General features: G+C 41.7%; 1 long non-coding RNA gene across 1 annotated transcript in view; it reads left to right on the top strand.

Annotated features, from left to right (window-relative positions):
* Nucleotides 1-18,005, top strand: part of LOC123018483 — a 25,913-nt gene extending 7,908 nt beyond the window's left edge. The window contains exons 2-4 of the long non-coding RNA XR_006413784.1: nucleotides 8,046-8,100; nucleotides 8,479-8,602; nucleotides 17,874-18,005. This is a non-coding gene — a long non-coding RNA (uncharacterized LOC123018483). The remainder of the gene's footprint in view (nucleotides 1-8,045; nucleotides 8,101-8,478; nucleotides 8,603-17,873) is intronic.
* The last annotated feature ends 1,950 nt before the right edge of the window (nucleotides 18,006-19,955 follow it).

Below are 19,955 nucleotides of genomic sequence, written 5' to 3'. Positions count from 1 at the left end.
ATGCCCCAAGTGCAAGACCTTGCACTTAGGGCATAGGAATAGGTGTCATAAGTACAGGTTAGGTGACAAGTGGCTGGAGAGCAGCACTTGTGAAAGGGACCTCGGGGTACTGGTTGACTGCAGGCTAAACATGAGTCAGCAGTGTGATGTGGTGGTCAAGAGGGCAAACGCCACCCTTGATTGCATAGCCAGGAGTGTGGCTTCTAGTTTGAGAGAGGCATTCCTACCACTCTATATGACTCTGGTGCGCCTGCAACTGGAATATTGTGCTCAGTTTTGGGCCCCTCATTACCGAAAGGATATAGCCAGGTTAGAGTCAGTGCAGTGTAGGGCCACAAAGTTGGTGGCTGGTTTGCAGGGGATGGGTTATGAGGCGAGACTGAGGAAACTGGCTCTCTTCAGCCTGGAGAAGAGGAGACTCAGAGGGGATATGTTGGCGACATACAGGTATGTGAGGGGATGTCACATGGAGATGGGTAGAGACCTGTTCTCCCCTGCAGAGGAGGGCAGGATGCGCTCCAATGGAGCAAAGCTCAGGGAGCCAAGGTTTCGTTTGGATGCCAGGAAGCGCTTCCTGACTTCAGGACCCCGAGGGTGTGGAATGGGCTTCCATGAGAGGTTGTTGAGGCCCCATCAGTGCGGGTGTTCAAAGATAGGCTGGACATGCACATGTTGGCCGTGTCGTAAGCGGAGCCGGCTGGAGTCGGGGGTCAGACTAGATGGCCTGGGAGGCCCCTTCTGACTTGCTCTGTTTCTATGTTTCTGTGTTACACTTGCTTTGCTCTGATAATTTGGGCTCCAGAAGCCAGCAAGCTGCCTGCCTGTGGTGTGTGCTCAAGCCAGCCAGTGCTGTTCCATCCTCTACTAATTGATCTTGGCCTGGGATGTGGGGTCTGCCCAGGAAGTCCTTAGAATGTCATTGGCATCTTCAGAGAAGGCAAACATGTGCTGCTAAGAATAGAAATACTCCTGTGGTTTGTTAAACAAGGAAGCTCAAATTTCTAAAGATGGAGAAACAGCTTAAGCTAGAGCTGTCACTCTATGAAAGAAAATACTAAATGATGACACATTTGCTTTTTAATCAGTTAAGCTGTGTATGTATTTGCTGACATATTACCAACAAGAGAAAGGAAGAGGTGAAAGCAGCATTCATTGTGAAACATACATATGATCATCCTTTTATTTATTTATTTAAAACATTTTTATGCCACCCCCATCGCAACAAAGCCTCGGGGCGGCTTTTCATCAGGCCGGCTCAATTTAAAATGAATAAAATTTCTGTTGTTTTAAATCTGTCCATATATTTTAAATCTTTGCATTGACAGTAGCTTTGATTTTGATTTTATAATATTTTAAACTTTTATATTATATTTTTATATTAACTGTCTGTATTTACTGTAAGCTGCCTAGAGAATCCATCTGGATTAGTGGGTGGCATACAAATTCAAAAATAAATTTTATTATTTTAAGTGTTATGAACTGCCCAGGTGCTTCTGCTATTGGGCAGTATAGAAATGCAATCAATAAAAAATATGCATTCCTATGCATAATTTTCTGGAAATAAATATTACTACATTCAGTAAACATAAAATTAATAATCAAGATATATATATCAGACTGGCATACTATTTACAAACTGAACAAAGATGTTTCTCTGTCTGGTCTTTTGATACACAGCAGAGAAGCAAAGAGATAAGAGAAGCAGATAGACAAGAATTCAGACAGTAGATTGAACATTAATGAGGTAAATCACCAATAGGATCACCAGCAGCAGATGAAATGAACTGTGACTGAAAAACTGCTATTCAGCTAGCTATAGTTAACCACTATCATGACAGGGAAACAATGGTGGTTTGTGTATTGGATTGTTTGCATAGTATATCTGTTAGCCTTGGATTGCATTAACTTCTAAAACATAAAGATCTACTTTTTGTACTTGTTAACTCTAGAGTGATTGCTCAGTTGCCTCTTCTTATTCATAATACAGAGCTGTGATCATGACAACGAGATCCAAACCATGGTATTTATCATTTGGCAAGCAGAGGACAAAGGGGAAGGAAGCATGCTGATGATGGCTAGTTCCAAGTACGGTGAAGGAGCAAATGTGGGAGAGCTTTCTTTAATAGTAAGAGGATCGACAGGAGCAGAAAGTCCATGTTCCCTGTTAGGATCCTCTTGGTCATTGTGGAGGGGAGATTAAGGATGTTACAGCAAAATTTCAGACAGTGGCATGAAGGGTGCTTCCCCATGAAGCCTTTAAATTCTCAATCATCCTGCTTCATTCACAGAATTTACAAAATCTTTCATCATCTTTCTCTTTCACTTGTAATCCTTCCATATCTTCCCCTTTTTTCTACTATGGAAATTCCATTAATACGATATGAAATTACTGCACTGGGCCAGGGCCCCTCTATGTGGAAGCACTGAAAGAGCAGGAAGCCTTCTCAGAAAGATACTCTGTATGTTTCTTAGTTCCTTTGGTAGGTAAATTCCATTATTGTTGCAAATATGTTTAATTATTAAGCCTAAACCTTTAAAATGGTGTTTTTTCATCAGTTGCAGGGAGATGGAATCAGGAGCATGGATACGTGTGTGAGAGCTTTTTGTGGTTTCTCATGAAACTCCAATCCTTGCTGCCCCATAATTTTCTTGCAAGAAAGAAACTGCCTTTTGCACTTGTTCACTTGTCATCACAGATAAGCAGGCATAAGACGGCACCTTCTGCTTGGGCACTGTTTACACTTGGAAGTAAATTCTTGTAGGTCAGAACCAGTGTTGCTAAGTTGGGAATAACTTATGTAGCAGGTTTATCAGAGTATGCTTTAGAGCCTGGATCTCATAGGCAGTATATGTTGGCTTAAGGAAAAATATGACAAGTATTTGGAAAATCATATCGGTGCTGTTTGCTGAGGACAAAAAAGAAGTCTCTCCTGTTCATTGTCTGATTGTGAGAGAGATAGGCAGCACTAGCAAGTAATTTTATATAAAAAAAGACTATTACAGGTACACACTAAGAATAGAGAGTGAGCCCATCTCCAATCAAGACCAGCTGCCGCATTTATTTGTTTAGCTTTTTGCAATGAATAGATGTAGAACATCATAGCAGAAAACATTCTATTGCTTTTGGACATGCTTATCTTAGGCCCTATTTTATATTTTCATCTCTCTTGTTTCTCTCTTATAAAACTGTAAGTAACTGACCCACGCTGTTTGGTCATCAGGAAAAATTTATATTCTTCAGCCCTTCCTTCTGGCCCTAGAAAATTCTTGGAGGCTTCTTGAGCCACGTGATCAACAATGTCTTAGGGGGCAACACATTCCCATAGTATACATACAAAACTGCCACGCACCATGCTGCTGCTCTTGGTCATCTGCTATGGACTGGGCAGAAGTCTGTTTCTTCTGCAGTTTGAGAAAACAATGGCAGTCCATTTTGTTCAGGGTATATGATTGTCTGCCTCTGGAAGCCTGTTCTTGAATCTGATACGATGACTCTGGGTGGAAAACTCTTTAATCCAGATGGAAGAAGGGCTGCTGCTTAGGTTGGTTTCAAAGTTCTGTTTCTGAACATACAGAAGGGTTGTTCCTTGCTTCCTTACAATCTTACAGCAAAGTTTCAGGCTTTTCTGCAATTAGCTCCTTGGACTTTGCAAGTCTTGCCTAGCTCCTCTTTCTCTTGGAGAGTCAGAGGCAGGTCATTTTGTACTCCGACTTCTTCGAGGGAGTCTTACTGGTTTTGTTAAATCACTTACCACTCTCCTTTGATAAGGTTTCACAGGCATAAACACAGGAGCTTCTGGGTTGAAGTTGCCAGAGAGTTAGGTTAGGTTGTTGTTGAGCTCTTTGACATTGAGTCTGGATTTTTGCTCTGGGATTGGCCTTTATGCATGGAACCAGCATCCAGTTTCTTTCTTTTGCTTCACAATGATTTTGTCACAAAGATCACTTGGAACAACTCTTCTTATCTTGATATAAGGAATTTCTTTTGCAGACCTTGGAAGTGGAAAGGCAGCACAAACTTTCCTTGTTAAAGCAAACTTTGAACTTGGACTCAGGAATTTATTCCAGTGGAAATCAACAGCAGGAGAGAGGTTACTAGCGCATCACCCTGTTCTCTGACCATATTTTCTAGGGGTTCAGAGGTCCCTTACACTGTAACTTAGCTGCTTCTAGCAATTCCACCACTGTAGTCCTTGGCATTCAATTGCAGCCTGAGAAATTGGTATATGTTTTCACACAAGATATGATTATTAAGGTAGTCCAGTTTTGTGTAGGACTTGGGTTGCAAAACCCTTCAAGGGCACACATTTTCTTATTACCTAGTTCCTGCTCATGTTCACCACAGTGGCCAGGATATGGGGAAAGGAAAGATTTCATACACACTCTGATCATTTGCTCTGTCTTGCATGGACCTTATAGCTTTACTCACAGTAATTCTTGTCCACAAACAAGTGCCTTCTTCAGCTGGACTCAGCCTTGCTTGAATTTGGACAATGACCTTATGAAGCTACACAAACACACCAGGAAATACACATTCTCCTCTCAGGGGCTAGAATCTCACCCACCCTTCTTTTCAGCCTGACTTGGTGATCAGCTGATGGGCCTAGTGAGACAGGTGGTGTGGCTGTGTTTACCTGAGGAATCCACATCTCTCTTTAATGTGAACTACCACCCACATGCAGACTAGAAATACCTTTTTAACAGCACTTAACACCATTGTGTTAAACAACTCACCAAAACATACAAGTCACAAGAACAATTTGAATAACAAAGAAATCATTTTTCTCCTTCTCTTCTCTTCTCTTCTCTTCTCTTCTCTTCTCTTCTCTTCTCTCTTGTCCTCTTTAGCCTTGAATCCACCTGAGAGAGACCGCTGCACCGTTGCTATTTTAATACACACCAACAAGAAAAAAGATGTCATTCAAAGTCAGAAGGAAAACAAAATCACTTAGTGCATGCCATTGTTCTGTTGCTATTCTTTTCTTCTTGGGACAAAGGGAACCTATTTTTATTTTTTCTTCTTGAAAAACCAGCTTGTGTCCTGGGACTGTAACCCAGAAATTTCTTTGAGACTCTAACCCAAACATTGCCTTGGAACTTGAACCCAAACATCACCATGTGGGCAGGATAGTGTAGGCAGGACATGAACTGGCCACACACAGGACTCAAATCAGTGTTGAGCAGAGCCCTTGAACTTGGACTATTCCTGTTCCCACTTCTGTCCAAAGCACAGCTACAAGATTAAGGTGTTGTTGTGGGCAATCTCCTTTTAGTGCCTAAACAACCTTCCTGACCACTACTTTGTGTACACTCACCCACCAGTCAATCCCAGACCCCACCATGCTGACTCACAGCATGAAGTGTGTCTTGGCTCTGGGAATTGGTCTCAGGGTGTTGCTTTCCTGCTTTCCTCAGCTAAATTTGCAACTCAGGGCTGGCATCCTATTGACTTTTCCTGCCACTTTAAGCCCCCGGGCAGTTGCTTGGTGGACTCAAAAGCCACAGTGCGGTGCATGCACAGAACATGCATAGCACAAGCAGATACACAGAACAGACAAACAAACACTGAGACATCTTACCAACCTATTCAAAGGGCAGATGATGTTGCTGGATTCACATTTTTCTTCTTTTTGGGCAAGATCTGATCCTATGGACAGTGCCTTATTGCCGGAACACGGCCTTGGCTGCCAGGCAAGACTTCCTTAAATGAAGGATGCGTTTTGCAGAGCCAAATCTGTGGCCAGAGAGTCAGACATGTCCCAACAGAATGGCCAGATTTGTTGAGGACAAAAAAAAGTCCCTCTTGTTTGTTGTCTGACTGTGAAAGGGACAACACAAGACGGAGTGTTTGATCCAGACAAGACGGAGGTCCTGTTGGTAGGTGGGTCTGGTTTCGGGGTGGGGCACCTGGACCTTGTCCTGAATGGGGATGCACTCCCTCTGAGGGTCAGGGTTCGCAGCTTGGGAGTGCTTCTCAACTCAGAGCTGTCGTTAGAGGCTCAGGTGACGGCGGTGGCGAGAAGCGCTTTACTTCAGCTTCGGCTGACCCATCAGCTGCGTCCCTACCTGGAGAACGATTGCCTGGCGACAGTGACACATGCATTGGTTACTTCCCAATTAGACTTCTGTAATGCGCTCTACGTGGGGCTGCCCTTGAAGATGGTCCGGATACTTCAGTTGCTGCAAAACAGAGCTGCCAGGTTGCTGACGGGGACTGGGCGTTGTTCTCGTATAACCCCAGTCCTCTGTCAGCTTCACTGGCTTCCCATTGCAGTCCGGGCCCAATTCAAGGTGTTGGTTATCACCTATAAAGCCCTCAACGGCTTGGGACCTGGTTATCTAAAGGAGTGCTTGTGTCCATATATGCCCTCCTGCCCCCTGAGATCGGCGGCAGAGGCCCTTCTCTGGGAACTCTCTGTGAAAGATATTAGGAGGGTGAGTACCCGGAGTAGGGCCTTCTCTGTGGTGGCGCCTCACCTATGGGATGTGCTCCCCAGAGAGGTCTGCCTGGTGCTGTCATTATTTGTTTTTTGGTGCCAGGCCAAGACCTTTTTATTTAAAAGTTATTTTAATTGTTAATTGTTGACTATTTATTGGGTTTTTATATTGTGCTGAGATGTCTCCGGATTTTTAAGGTTAATGTGTGTATTGTTGTTTGTTTTGTAAGCCACCCCAAGGCTCTTTGTGAATGGGGTGGCATAGAAATGTTTTAAATAAATAAATAAAAACACCAGGAAGTAATTTTACATTTAAAAAGGCCCTTTATTATAAGGTCACACTAACAACTGAGAATGAGCCCATCTGCATTTGAAACCAGCTGTCACAGTAGTAATGCACAGCAAATTCATACTTTTAGCTCTTTTCAATGATTAGATGTAGAAAAATATAGCAGAAACATTCTGTTACTTTTGTACGTGGCTATCTTAGGGACTTCCCTATTTTGAACCAATTACATTTTCCAGACCGTTGTTAAGGGTGTCCCCACACAAAGCGCATCACAATAGTCCAAATGAGATGTTACCACGAAGTTGGTAAAACAGCTGAAGCTGATAAAAGGCATCTCTTGCCTTGGAACTCACCTGGACTTCCAGAGATACCTCCGGGTCCAGAAGCACCCCCAAGCTCCAAACTCTGTCTTTCAGGGGGAGTACGAGTCTATCCGGGAGATGTCAGATATCCTCCAGCTGGACAAAAGACCCATCTACCAACAGTATCTCTGTTTTGTCTGGATTAAGCTTCAGTTTATTAGCCCTTACCCCACCTATCACCTCACTCAGGCTCTAGTTCAGCAAGCCACAGCCACGCCTGGGTCAGATGAAAAAGCGAGGTAGACCTGAGTCTCATCAGCACAGTAGTCAGTAGTACAAAAGGACCTGCAACTGACACTTCTGCCCAAACCTCGGGATGACCTCTTCCAGCAGTTTCATGTAGACGTTAAATAGCATGGGGGATTATATGGAATTCCACAGTACTCCATGGCATAATAGCTGTGGCACACAGCCACACACCCCCAGCACCGCCTTCTGGAATTAATCTGACAATGACAAAGGGGCGCATATTACACCTTCCACTTTCAGATCACCATCTTCCTATCCAGTCAAAAAGACCAAGTTGAGAGTGTGACCCCTTTCATGTGTTGGATCAATTGTGTGCTCAGACAGCCCCATGGTTGTAATAGCAGCCATGAAGTCCTGAGCCACCCCAGACAAGGCAGCCTCAGCATGGAAGTTGAAATCCCCCAGAACCACCATTCTGGAGGTCCTCAACAGCAGGCTCAATGCCACCTCTGCCAGCTCAGAATCTGCTGTGCGTGCAGCAGTGTGGGCGCTTTACTAATAAGATCCCTAATCTGCCTCAAATGCCCGACACCTGGTGCAAGCACTCAAGGCCTGGACAGGCACCCTAGAGAGAGGTAGTATATTCCAATAGACCATAGCCACTCCCCCTCCCCAACTGCCAAGGTGATGTTGGTACTGTACTGAGTACCCGGCATAGCGAGGAGAGAATAGCATCTCCTGTCTCTTTCACTTGTCTCATTGATACAGGCTAGGTCAGACTCTGGCTGATCACGGATATATGACAGAATTTGTACTACATTTCGTAAGTATAATAAGTCATGATACAACTATAGCCTTTCAATGGCCACCATGTTGCTTGGGCAAATAGGGATGCCCTTGGTTGTTCATTTTATTGAGGTCTGAGTAATATACTGAACAATCCTGTAGTGGAATGTGGGTTGATATAATCAGTTACTTCTGTGCCCCACCATTTCCTCCCTTGATTAGTTTTTTAAATTGAACAATTGTTGGGGTTTTTTTTAATGGTTTGAATGGTAGTAGCTGAGATCGGCTAAGAGATCTTAGTCAATACGTCTGTAAGAACTAATTATACAGTTGTATCCAGTTTTCAGAAGTGTTGTCTGTCACTTTTTCACATCACTTTCCAGCAGATTAATCACCATCTCTCTTCTTACTTCAGGATTTCATAGGGCTATTTTCGATTCTTTTGAAAGATCATTAGAATTGTAGGATGGGAGGTGGCTACTGAGTATTGTGGTACCAAATAGAAGAGATTCTAGCAGTGCCATCTGTCTACTCAGAAGGTATGTGGATACCCTGATTTCTGTTGATGTATGGGGTCCAAACTTTTGGATGGAAGAATAGCAATTTCTTGGAGGAAGTTTTTGTGTCTGAGGTATGGCTTTTTCCAGTTTTTTTTTTTTTTTTGATGACACATTTATACTTGACTTATTTCATCAGAATGAAGTACCATTGAAACATGCTCACCAAAGACCCCCCTCTTGAGCTAAAAATTGGAGGGAAATGCTTCTGATATAACAGATTATACTTTAGAAAGTACACTGATGGAATATACAATACATACATTGTATATCTATTAATTCCAATCATTCCAAAAGTCTGCTATTGCATTGTAAATTATGTTATTTTATTTACTGAAATGTCACAATACTGACTTTTTAAAGCCTTTGCATGCACGTTTTGAATAGCATGTCTCACTCTAATACTGTTTCCATATCAAACAGGACAAATCAAGTCACAAATGAAAAACTCCTAAAGAATACTTAAAAACAAAATTACAAAAAGAGCCACAATTACTTCTGCTGCTATTTGACTGCCATTTCAAATTTGCAGTGTGGATACCTTTGCAGGGTGGCTGAAACAAGGAATTGCCAACCTTTTGCAAACCAATATCTGCTTTTGTAATGGGTTACCTTGTCAAAGTTGTAAAAATAGTGGCAGAAACTGCTATGTGCATGGTAGCTGGGGCCATCGAAACAGGGAAGGGTGCACTGGTGCCTTCCTGGAGTTCAGGAGAACATTGTAGTCCAGGTATAGACAGGAGTAGAGAAGTTACCACTCTGGCTCACCAAGCATCGTCTGTCTCCCATGGAAGATGGAGACATGTGCTGGAATGTGGCCAAGTGATGTATGGCCCAGGCACTGCCAGGTGTCCATGCCAGTAAAAGGAAAAAAAAAAAAAATCATCTCTGAGGGTGGTCACTTGGGAATCAGCATATTGGTATAGGAAAGTGCATTTATATAATGGATCAACATAGCTACCTGATTTATTTTGACTGTCCATTTGGTAGTCATGATGAGCTCCTGTACATCAACATTTGTTTAATATTACACTACTAATGAGCATCTATCATCCTTCCCGAAAGGAATCTTGTGAGTTGTAGGTTGGCGATGGTGCTATGGATTCTGTGTGTACTGGCCACCTCACAGGCTTCAGTCAAAATTCTCTGGGAGACTCTGCTGCAATGGGTTTCAGTATATACTTTTGCCATCCATTAATCCTCACATCATCCTTCATGGATCACTGCCTTGTCGTGGCAAAGGGGCTTGCGTAGCTCAATGAAGCTATGAGCTATGCTGTGCAGAGCCACCCAAGATGGACAGGTCATAGCAGAGAGCTCTGACAAAAGGTGATCCACTGGAGAAGGAAATGGCAACCCACTCCAGTATCTTTGCCATGATAACCCCATGGACAGGACCAAAAGGCAAAAAGATATGATGCCAGAAGATGAGCCCCTCAGGTCGGAAGGTGTCCAATATGCTACTGGGGAAGAGCAGAGGGCTAGTACTAGTAGCGCCAAAAAGAATGAAGCAACTGGGTCAGCCGAAAGGACACTCAGTTGCAGATGTATCTGGTGGTGAAAGGAAAGTTGGATGCTGCAAAGATCCATACTCCATAGGAAACTAGACTGTATGATCCATGAATCAAGGCAAGCTGGATGTGGTCAAACAAGAGATGACAAGACTGAACATCGACATCTTAGGAATCAGTGAACTAAAATGGACAGGAATGGGTGAATTTAATTCAGATGACCCTCAGGTATACTACTGCGGGCAAGAATCCCTCAAAAGAAATGGAGTAGCCTTCATAGTCAATAAAAGAGTAGGAAAAGCAGTACTGGGATACAATCTCCAAAATGACAGAATGATCCCAGTTCGAATCCAAGGCAAACCATTCAACATCACAGTAGTCCAAGTCTATGCCCCAACCACTGGTGCTGAAGAGGCTGAAGTTGACCGGTTCTATGAAGGCCTACAACACCTTCTAGAATTAACACCCCAAAATGATGTCCTTATCATCATGGGGGATTGGAATGCTAAAGTAGGAAGCCAAAAGATAACTGGAATAACAGGCAAGTTTGGCCTTGGAGTACAAAATGAAGCAGGGCACAGGCTGGTAGAATTTTGTCAAGAGAATACGATGGTCATAGCAAACACTTTTCCAACAACCTAAGAGATGACTCTACACATGGACATCACCAGACGGTCAACACAGAAATCAGATTGACTATGTGCTCTGCAGCCAAAGATGGAGAAGCTCTATACAGTCAGTAAAAACTAGACCAGGATCTGACTGTGGCTCAGATCATGAGCTTCTGGTTACAAAATTTAGGCTTAAATTGAAGAAAATAGGGAAAAGCACTAGGCCACTCAGGTATGACCTAAATCACATTCCTGATGAATATACAGTAGAGGTGACATTAAGGAATTAGATCTGATAAACAGAGTGCCTGAAGAACTATGGACAGAGGTTCGCAACATTGTACAAGAGGTAGCAACAAAAACCATCCCAAAGGAAAAAAAAGCAAGAAAGCAAAATGGCTGTCTGAGGAAGCTTTACAAATAGCTGAGGAAAGAAGGGAAGTGAAAGGCAAGGGAGAAAGAGAAAGATACACCAATTGAATGCAGAATTCCAGAGAATAGCTAGAAGAGATAAGAATGCCTTCTTAAATGAACAGTGCAAAGAAATAGAAGAGAACAATAGAAGGAGGACCAGAGATCTCTTCAAGAAAAGTGGAGAGATGAAGGGAACATTTCATGCAAAGATGGGCATGATAAAGGACCAAAATGGCAGGGACCTAACAGAGGCAGAAGAGATTAAGAAGAGGTGGCAAGATTACACAGAAGAACTATACAAGAAAGAGCTTAACTTCCCTGATAACCATGATGGGGTGGTCATTGACCTCGAGCCAGACATCCTGGAATGTGAAGTCAAATGGGCCTTAGGAAGTCTGAGCAACAACAAAGCTAGTGGAGGTGACAGTATTCCAGCTGAGCTATTCAAAATCTTAAAAGACGATGCAGTAAAAGTGCTACACTCAATATGCCAGCGAATTTGGAAAACTCAGCAGTGGCCACAGGATTGGAAAAGGTCAGTTTACATTCTGGTCCCAAAGAAGGGCAATGCCAAAGAATGTTCAAACTACCGCACCATTGCACTCATTTCACATGCTAGCAAAATGATGCTCAAAATCCTACAAGCTAGGCTGCAGCGGTATGTGGACCGAGAACTACCAGAAGTACAGGCAGGATTTCGAAGAGGGAGAGGAACGAGAGATCAAATTGCCAACATACAATGTTGGATCATGGAGAAAGCTAGGGAGTTCCAGAAAAACATCTACTTCTGCTTCATTGACTATGCTACGTAAAGCCTTTGATTGTGTGGATCACAACAAATTGTGGCAAGTTCTTAAAGAGATGGGAGTACCTGACCATCTTATTTGTCTCTTGAGAAACCTATATGTGGATCAAGAAGCAACACTGAGAACTTGACATGGAACCACTGATTGGTTCAAAATTGAGAAAGGCGTTTGACAAGGCTGTATACTGTCACCCTGCCTATTTAACTTATATGGAGAGCACATCATGAGAAAGGCGGGGCTAGATGAATCACCAGTTGGAATTAAGATTGCTGGCAGTAATATCAACAACCTCAGATATGCAGATGATACCACTCTAATGGCAGAAAGTGAAGAGGAACTAAAGAGCCTCTTGATGCGGGTAAAGGAGGAGAGTGCAAAAGTTGGCTTGAAACTGAACATCAAGAAAACTATGATCATGGCATCCGGTCCTCTCACTTCCTGGCAAATAGATGGGGAAGAAATGGAGGTAGTGACAGATTTTATTTTCCTGGGCTCCAAGATCACCGCAGATGGGGACTGCAGCCAAGAAATTAAAAGTCGCTTGCTCCTGGGGAGGAAAGCTATGGCAAACCTAGACAGCATACTAAAAAGCAGAGACATCACCCTGCCAACAAAAGTGCATATAGTCAAGGCTATGGTTTTCCCAGTTGCAATGTATGGCTGTGAAAGCTGGACAATAAGGAAGGCTGAGCGCCAAAGGACTGATGGCGGATTGTGGTGCTGGCGGAGACTCCTGCGAGTCCCTTGGACCGCAAGGCGATCAAACCAGTCAGTCCTAGAGGAGATCAACCCTGACTGCTCTTTAGAAGGCCAGATCCTGAAGATGAAACTCAAATACTTTGGCCACCTAATGAGAAGGAAGGACTCCCTGGAGAAGAGCCTAATGCTGGGAACAATAGATGGCAAAAGAAGAAGGGGACAGCAGAGAATGAGGTGGCTGGATGGAGTCACTGAAGCAGTTGGTGTGAGCTTAAGTGTACTCCAGGGGGAGGGGTGGAGGACAGGAAGGCCTGGAGGAATGTTGTCCATGGGGTCGCGATGGGTTGGACATGACTTCGCGGCTAACAACAACAATCCTCACATTAACTTAAAAATTTACAACCCTATTCACTGTAATCACAGATTTTTCAATTGCAAAATGTATATAAGCAATGACTGCCAACCATAAGGAAGCTATTAGCAGACAAGACCACGTGGTTTGCCTTAATGAGCTACTATCTTCATAGCACCAGCATCTGGCCAGCTTTTCCCCAGCAAATTTTTGTGGTGTCTAGTATAAGTGAAACATCATTTTTGTTGAATCCACCACAGTCTTAAATCTACAGAAATAGCATACCTGGAAGCTAAAGGAACCTTCCATTGATTAGACTCTATAGAACAGTCGAATAATAAAAGGAATTATCAGTTTAAGCCTGTGGTTCAGCTATGCCCTCAATCCCTGCTCCCAACGAGTTCATCTTATTGTGGACCAATATTAACTTGCTCATAGTCAGAGCAGACAGCACTGCCACTCATTGCAAAAGGGTGGTTAAAAATCTTATGGATTGGTTTCAGATTTAGGCATGTACAACAGGACTGACAGAAGTGGACTTCCGATCCTACTTCCTGCAAAGAAACCCCCTTTAAACATCTAAAAATGCTACACAGATTATGAAAAGACCCTAATGAATGGGGAGAGCTGGGATGAAGGGAGGGAAGAGAAAGGATTTCCTGAAAACTGGGGGGAAGCATCTTCCATGAATGGAGCCCTTCTGTCAACAGAAGGCAAATCATGGTTTTCTGCCCAAGATGCTCTAAATTTAATATGTGGTCTTCTCAAAATCTTCCTTAAGTCTATCCAAAGAAACATTTCCTTGGATGGCATGGGAAAATTAAGAGAGAAAATGAAAAAAAAAAGTTTTTGATCAATTACTGGAATATTCTCATATTTATCCTGGTCAAATAAAGCATTTGTATCATTCATTTCAAAGTATGGTATTAAAATATAAATTTTATGTCGTAATAATATAGGGCATAAGAAGAATATTCAAAAAGAAACTTGAATATTTGTATCAAACATATGCTTAACTGTCCCATTAAGGTCAATAAATGGGATTTTAAAAGCACATAAAGAACAAATTTGTGCAAGAATGCATAAAAAAAACTCAACATCACTACTAACAACTTCCAGAAGGGGTGGTAAGCCAGGGACCAGAAGGGGATACTGGCTCATTTCATCACCCCACTGTTCTCTGCTCCAAATTCTCCCCCAACTTATTCTTCCTCTTTGGAGGAGCAGCTAGGGAGGAAAACTTGGAGCAAAGAGTTACACCCTTTGGCATAATTCAGCAGGGGACTTAGGTACCCATTGATTCTTTTGTGCCCCACAGATTCTATTTAAGGGATGGGCCCTGCCAATTGTTGTGCAAGAAGGATCTAAGGTTTGCACAAGGGGGATTTAACATTTCCCGGAGGAAGCCCCAAAATGAATGGAAATGGTTGTTTCTGAATTAAGACAAGATTAGGGGAACCTGCCTCATTCCAGAAACATTTTCACTGTTCCTGGTTGTTTCTGGAAGCACTAAATTGCCATTCCACAAGCAGCGAGCACCACTTGCAAACAGGGATTGGTGAAGTGCATGAGAATCAGCAGTCATATCACCCTATTGCATTCTGATCTTTATCTTCCCTATACTATGCTATCTGTTCCACAATCCTTACTGCATAAGGACTTTTTGTTTTGTTTTTTAAGTAACAGGATTCTGTTATTAATAAAAAAACACATAGTGATCCCCTGACTGCAGTTGGATTATGGCCCCAGGCAGCATTTTGGTCATGGTATATAATGTTGAGAAATTCCTTGACTTAGGACACTGCTCAAGAATTGTTTAGAAAATGGCAGTACATACATATAAGTTAAGGGTAGCTGGGGCTATTGGAGCAAGAATGGGCTGAGAGTGTTGTACAAAGCAGCTACAAGGGTCCATTTTCTCAATCTAGGCCTAAATCTGGAATGGGAAACCTGCAACCCCCTTCATATATTGTTGGATTCCCAGCTACCCCCAATTCGAATGGGTAACAGAGTCCAACATCTTGAAGGGAAACAGAGCTTCCTCCCCTTTGACCTAGAGGATATGGAAAAGCTGGTAGTAGTAGTAATACCTCCCTGTTGACCAGGCAAGGATAAAAGACATGGCTTGTAACAGTTATGCTTGGTTTGACCAAACTCAGCATTGCATTATGCCTGTTAATGTTGTTCACCCCATTCCTCCTTGCACCTGATGGGTGCTGAAAGACCTGAATATCTGAAAGGTAGGCCTCTGCTTCCAACTATTTTGGTTGCTTTTTTGTTTTTTGTTGAAGCTGCACAACAGGGCTGGGGAACATGTGGTCCTCCAGAAATTCTTATAGTCCAGCTCTCATATTCTCATCAGGCTGTTGGAGTCCAGAATGTGGAAACCGCTTGCAGTATATGGATAGTAAGCAGGGGGAGGTGGCGTGGAGAGGACCATAGCCCTGTGGGAGCTCATGCATACTTAGCATGCCTATGGGCACAGAGTCAACCCCTGGCATGTCCAGTTAAAAGATTCAGGTAGCAGAGCTGTGAACAGGTCCCTAGAACATCACTTTTAGCCAGGGTAGATGTATGAGCTAGATGTACTAGGAGTCTGGCTTACTCCCTACAAATAACAAATATTTTGTAACTTGGTTTGAGCACTTGAATGTACTATACTTTGGATATTTCTATCCTTCTGTTTCCTTTCCCAGTTATCTTTCTCTTTATTGTTTTAGATATCATTATTGGCCAGTGTAAGTAATCCATTAATTTTACTTTTGAATTATGTTTTGAGTCCTACAAGCGGTTCTCTTGTGCAACAGCTCTGTGCGATTCTCCTTTCTTGCATGGAATTTTCCCTTTGATGGAAAAATGATTTAATCATTCAGTTTTGACTTAAACGAAAATGTACTGGCATCCTGTAATGCAAATGCTTCATTCTAATGGCAAGCTTCCAGCAACTTAATTTGGAAATGAGTCTTCTGCATTCATAATTCATAAAAAGGTTGGCATGTATCCCATTAAAATAAGAGGAAATAATCTTAAATTCAAAAACACTCTTTCCCAGCTTTTCAGATTTATTTATACAAAAGGGCTCTCATTTCCTAAATTAAAATATATAACAACAATGTGGTATATATAACTATGTGGAGGAGTAGAGATGAGCAAGCTTTTAAAAATGTGCTGGAGAACCATTTGTGATCATCACACATTTTTCAAATGTTTAATTATCACTCACTGAAAGAAAGACAAAACAACAATCCACAGGCAAACCCTCTTACGCATAAGAGATGCCCCATATTTCTGCCAGGTTTAATAATAGGCACGCTACCTAGCAGCAGGGCATTTACTCACAATATTTGAGCAAAATGCACCACCCACTGATTTTGGCCTGGAATAGATGGGAGGGAACATGGCAGTTGTTGCACAAATTAGAGGATGTGTAATTGCACTGATAAACTACTGACAGTGCATAACATGTGGCAGATATCACAGAGTAGCCATTACACAAGCGGTGAGGCAGATCAGAAAAATATTTATGATGGAAGGTAGGAAAGAAAATATACATTTTGCTGCAACTATAAGAATTGGGAGCCTGATTATCTCAGTATATAAAAATATCACATGTGAAGCAGACTGAGCTCCTTATTTGGTATGAAATGCTTACATGTTCCTCATGTAAGTTTGTACTTGCATTAAGCCATTGCAGTGAACTTGAGATCAGCATCCTGTAATTTTAACTTTAAATCAGGGACCAGCAATGTTTTGCAATTTTTACTATTGATACTCACATGAAAGCATATAGGTCATAAATGCCACATCCTGTGACCTACCCATGTTGGTGCTTCTTCAGCCTAACCTACCTCACCGAGTTTGTCAGGGCTGAAGAGGAAGAGGAATATGAAAGCCGCCTTGAGTTTCTTGAAAGGAGAAAAGTGGACTACATATTCAGTAAATAATCCTGTGTGGGACAATATATGCTATTTCTTCTTTTTCCAATTTTAAGCTGCATCTTTTTTTAATGTACTTTTAAAACCTATTTTAGCTTTATACTGTTACCCACTCCAGAATCTGCTTAGATATGGATTGTTATACAAAAACTGTAAATAAACTAACATTCATAAAAGTAGAATTCCAGGTTTCCTTTCTTGATTTGTTCAACATGCTGTACCAAGTGGATTAGAAAGACTTGTTAAAGCCATCGAACTCTGAGGTTTGGATCCAAAGTGGCTTACGAATACACACAAAGTACTTCTAGAGTGTGTGTCAGGTTTATTTCCTTGTGGAAGCAGCACCTCCAAAGAATGTTTCCTAACCCTCGGGGCAGTTTTGGCAGCACAGGAGTTGTCTGCAGTAAGAAGAGGAACTCAAAAGCAGCCACACGCAGGTAAAATGCTTTCTGGATCCTGGCCTAAAAAAACAATCCCAAGGGTATGTATGAGTGATATGGTAAATAACAATTAAGGGTGCAGTCTAGTGCCTGTATCCTGGATGCACATAGTTCCAAACTTAGAGGCTTATGTGCATCCCCTAGCTGCAGTGAGGTGTGGAGGTGTTTGTGTAGAAACAGAACAATTACCTGAGATAAGTTTGTATAGGTGATGTGAAGTTGCTATAGCACTAGTGCTACATAATCTGCTTCAAAACACACATCCATTCAAAATCTATTACAAATGAGACAAATCTTCCAAGAAACCAAATAATTATTTTTATAGAACAAAATAAATTATATAGAAAACAAAAGTGCAACAAAATGCCTCTTATCATAGGCTGCACAACAGAAGTTACAACATGAATATATTTATTGCTTTCAGAAAGTAGCAATTCAGTGCTAACAAGCAAATTAGTATAACTTGCCCAACTTGATTTTTACAGGGCTTTATCTAACTGGGCTAGAAGCATACGGCAGCATCCAGACTGTACAGGATATGGTGTTCTTCACATTGCAGTGATGCTGTGGCCATCGTTGATATTAGCCTTGAACATACCATCTGAAGCACACTCTCTGTGTTTAAAATAAGTAAGAACATTAACACGATAACAAGCTTGTAAAGGGACCTCTCACCTGATTGCCTATGGAAAGTATGAATCACTTCCCATCATTCTGAAAATGACGACTTCAGGAGAAATGTGGTGCTTCACACCTTATTATTCACCTACATGGCACAAAGTGCTGAAACAAGGAATTGAGGGTAAGTGGACAAGTTTAGCTTTGCATGGATTGGTACCTTTTGTGGACTTGTTTTCAAGGCTGGTTATAAAAAGATGCTTCAACAAACTTTATAGGATGGATATATATATATACATATACATACATACATACATATATATCCTGCTCTGCATTTTACTGGTATCTGCTCTGGATTGAAAGTAGACTTCAAAACAATTTGTAGTAGCCAAAATATTTGCCATAATAAAATGCAGAATTTAATTATCAGCTCAGGGAAAGTGATTGTAGGCAGACATGTCACAATACGCATCAAAGAGATCACTTTTAATGGTTGTAAACTAGGCATTCTAAAGAATAATCACACAACCATTCCTGAGTAACAACCAGTGTTAAAATGATAAGACAGTCAAGTGCATCATTTTGGGTGAGTTACAGAGGTCTATATACAGTGCATTTCCATTGAAGAGATGGTACCAAGTTGTGTGGAGCTCTGCTACTGAGCCCAATCTGATAAAATCTCGAAATTATTTGAAAGCAGAATATGGCAACTAGTCTCTATTTCATAACTGCACATTTCTTACCTTATTCTGTGCTGAAGGTAATTAGTTGCCAATACCTGGCTCAAAAAGAACCATTAAAAAGGGAAATAATTTCAGGTACTGGCACTGCACAATTCCTAGATACTAGTTCAAATCCTAGTGGTACAGATGACGCTGCTTTCCCTCAGCCTCCCCCGCACCACAAGAGAAGAAACCCCACTTTGTATTAATCACTTACGCAGTGCAGTCGAAAATCTGAATGTTCCAACAGCAGTTTCCTAGGGAACATCGTTTTCAAAATATGAAGGTATACAACTCACACACCCCTCTCTGCACTGTGAAAAGTTTTAATTTCAAATGATCTACTGTACTTTTTTAGTTCAAGAACTATTGACTGGATGTAGAAACATTTTATAAGCCTGGTTGACCAGTACTTTGCTGGGTCAAGCAGTAAAAAAGTCTTCTGTTAGGTAATTAGTACTGTGGATGAAAAAGCCAGCTGAGTTCTGAGCCCAGCAGCCTTCAATTCTGGACCAGCGGTTCCTTTGCTTACCATCTTGTGCTTGCTCCTTCCCTGCCCTGCTGTATTTATTCCAGTTCTGTGCCGACACATCAGTCTTTGCCTCGTTTTTGCTTTGTCCAGCTTTTTCTCCTGTCCTTGCAGAAGAGGCCAATATTTCTCAATATCAAAAGCTTGTAATCCTATTATAAGCTTCAAATGGAAAATAAGCTATGCATTGGTGCATTGCTCTAGAATGAGATCTTCACAATAAAATTAGAGTTTTGTTGGAACACTTAGACAAAAGACGGAATGCTGTTAAGGCAGAAGGAAGCTAATATCAAAGATGAAAACACAGCTCCAATGTATGTATATTGCCTTCAGATAGATTTAATGAGGGACTCTGAGGCGTACATACTTGGCTATGTCCAGATATAAAATGCATTTAGCCCAGTTGTAACTAGTCAGTGATGTACAGAATGAACATGACATGAGAGCAACAAAAAACCATTTGAGCACAAAACTGAAAAAATGGTTATTCCCTAAACAGCAGCATTTTTCCCAAGACAAGACATAGGTAACATACAGATTGCATATTTACAAGTGCACTTCTTTTACAAAAATACTTATATCTGTAATAAGTAGGATAAACTAAGTCATTAATAATGACCTGGGGTTTATTTTTCACTTCAATTTGAATGATTCATAATCTAAATTTTACAACCACAAAAAGGTTCTTTTTTAAAATA

Source organism: Varanus komodoensis, unplaced genomic scaffold (genome assembly GCF_004798865.1).
Source record: "Varanus komodoensis strain SLA01 unplaced genomic scaffold, ASM479886v1 scaffold11, whole genome shotgun sequence".
In the NCBI taxonomy this organism is placed as follows: Eukaryota; Metazoa; Chordata; class Lepidosauria; order Squamata; family Varanidae; genus Varanus; species Varanus komodoensis.
Note: the sequence above shows the minus strand (reverse complement) of the source record. Positions and strands in the feature narration are given on the sequence as shown.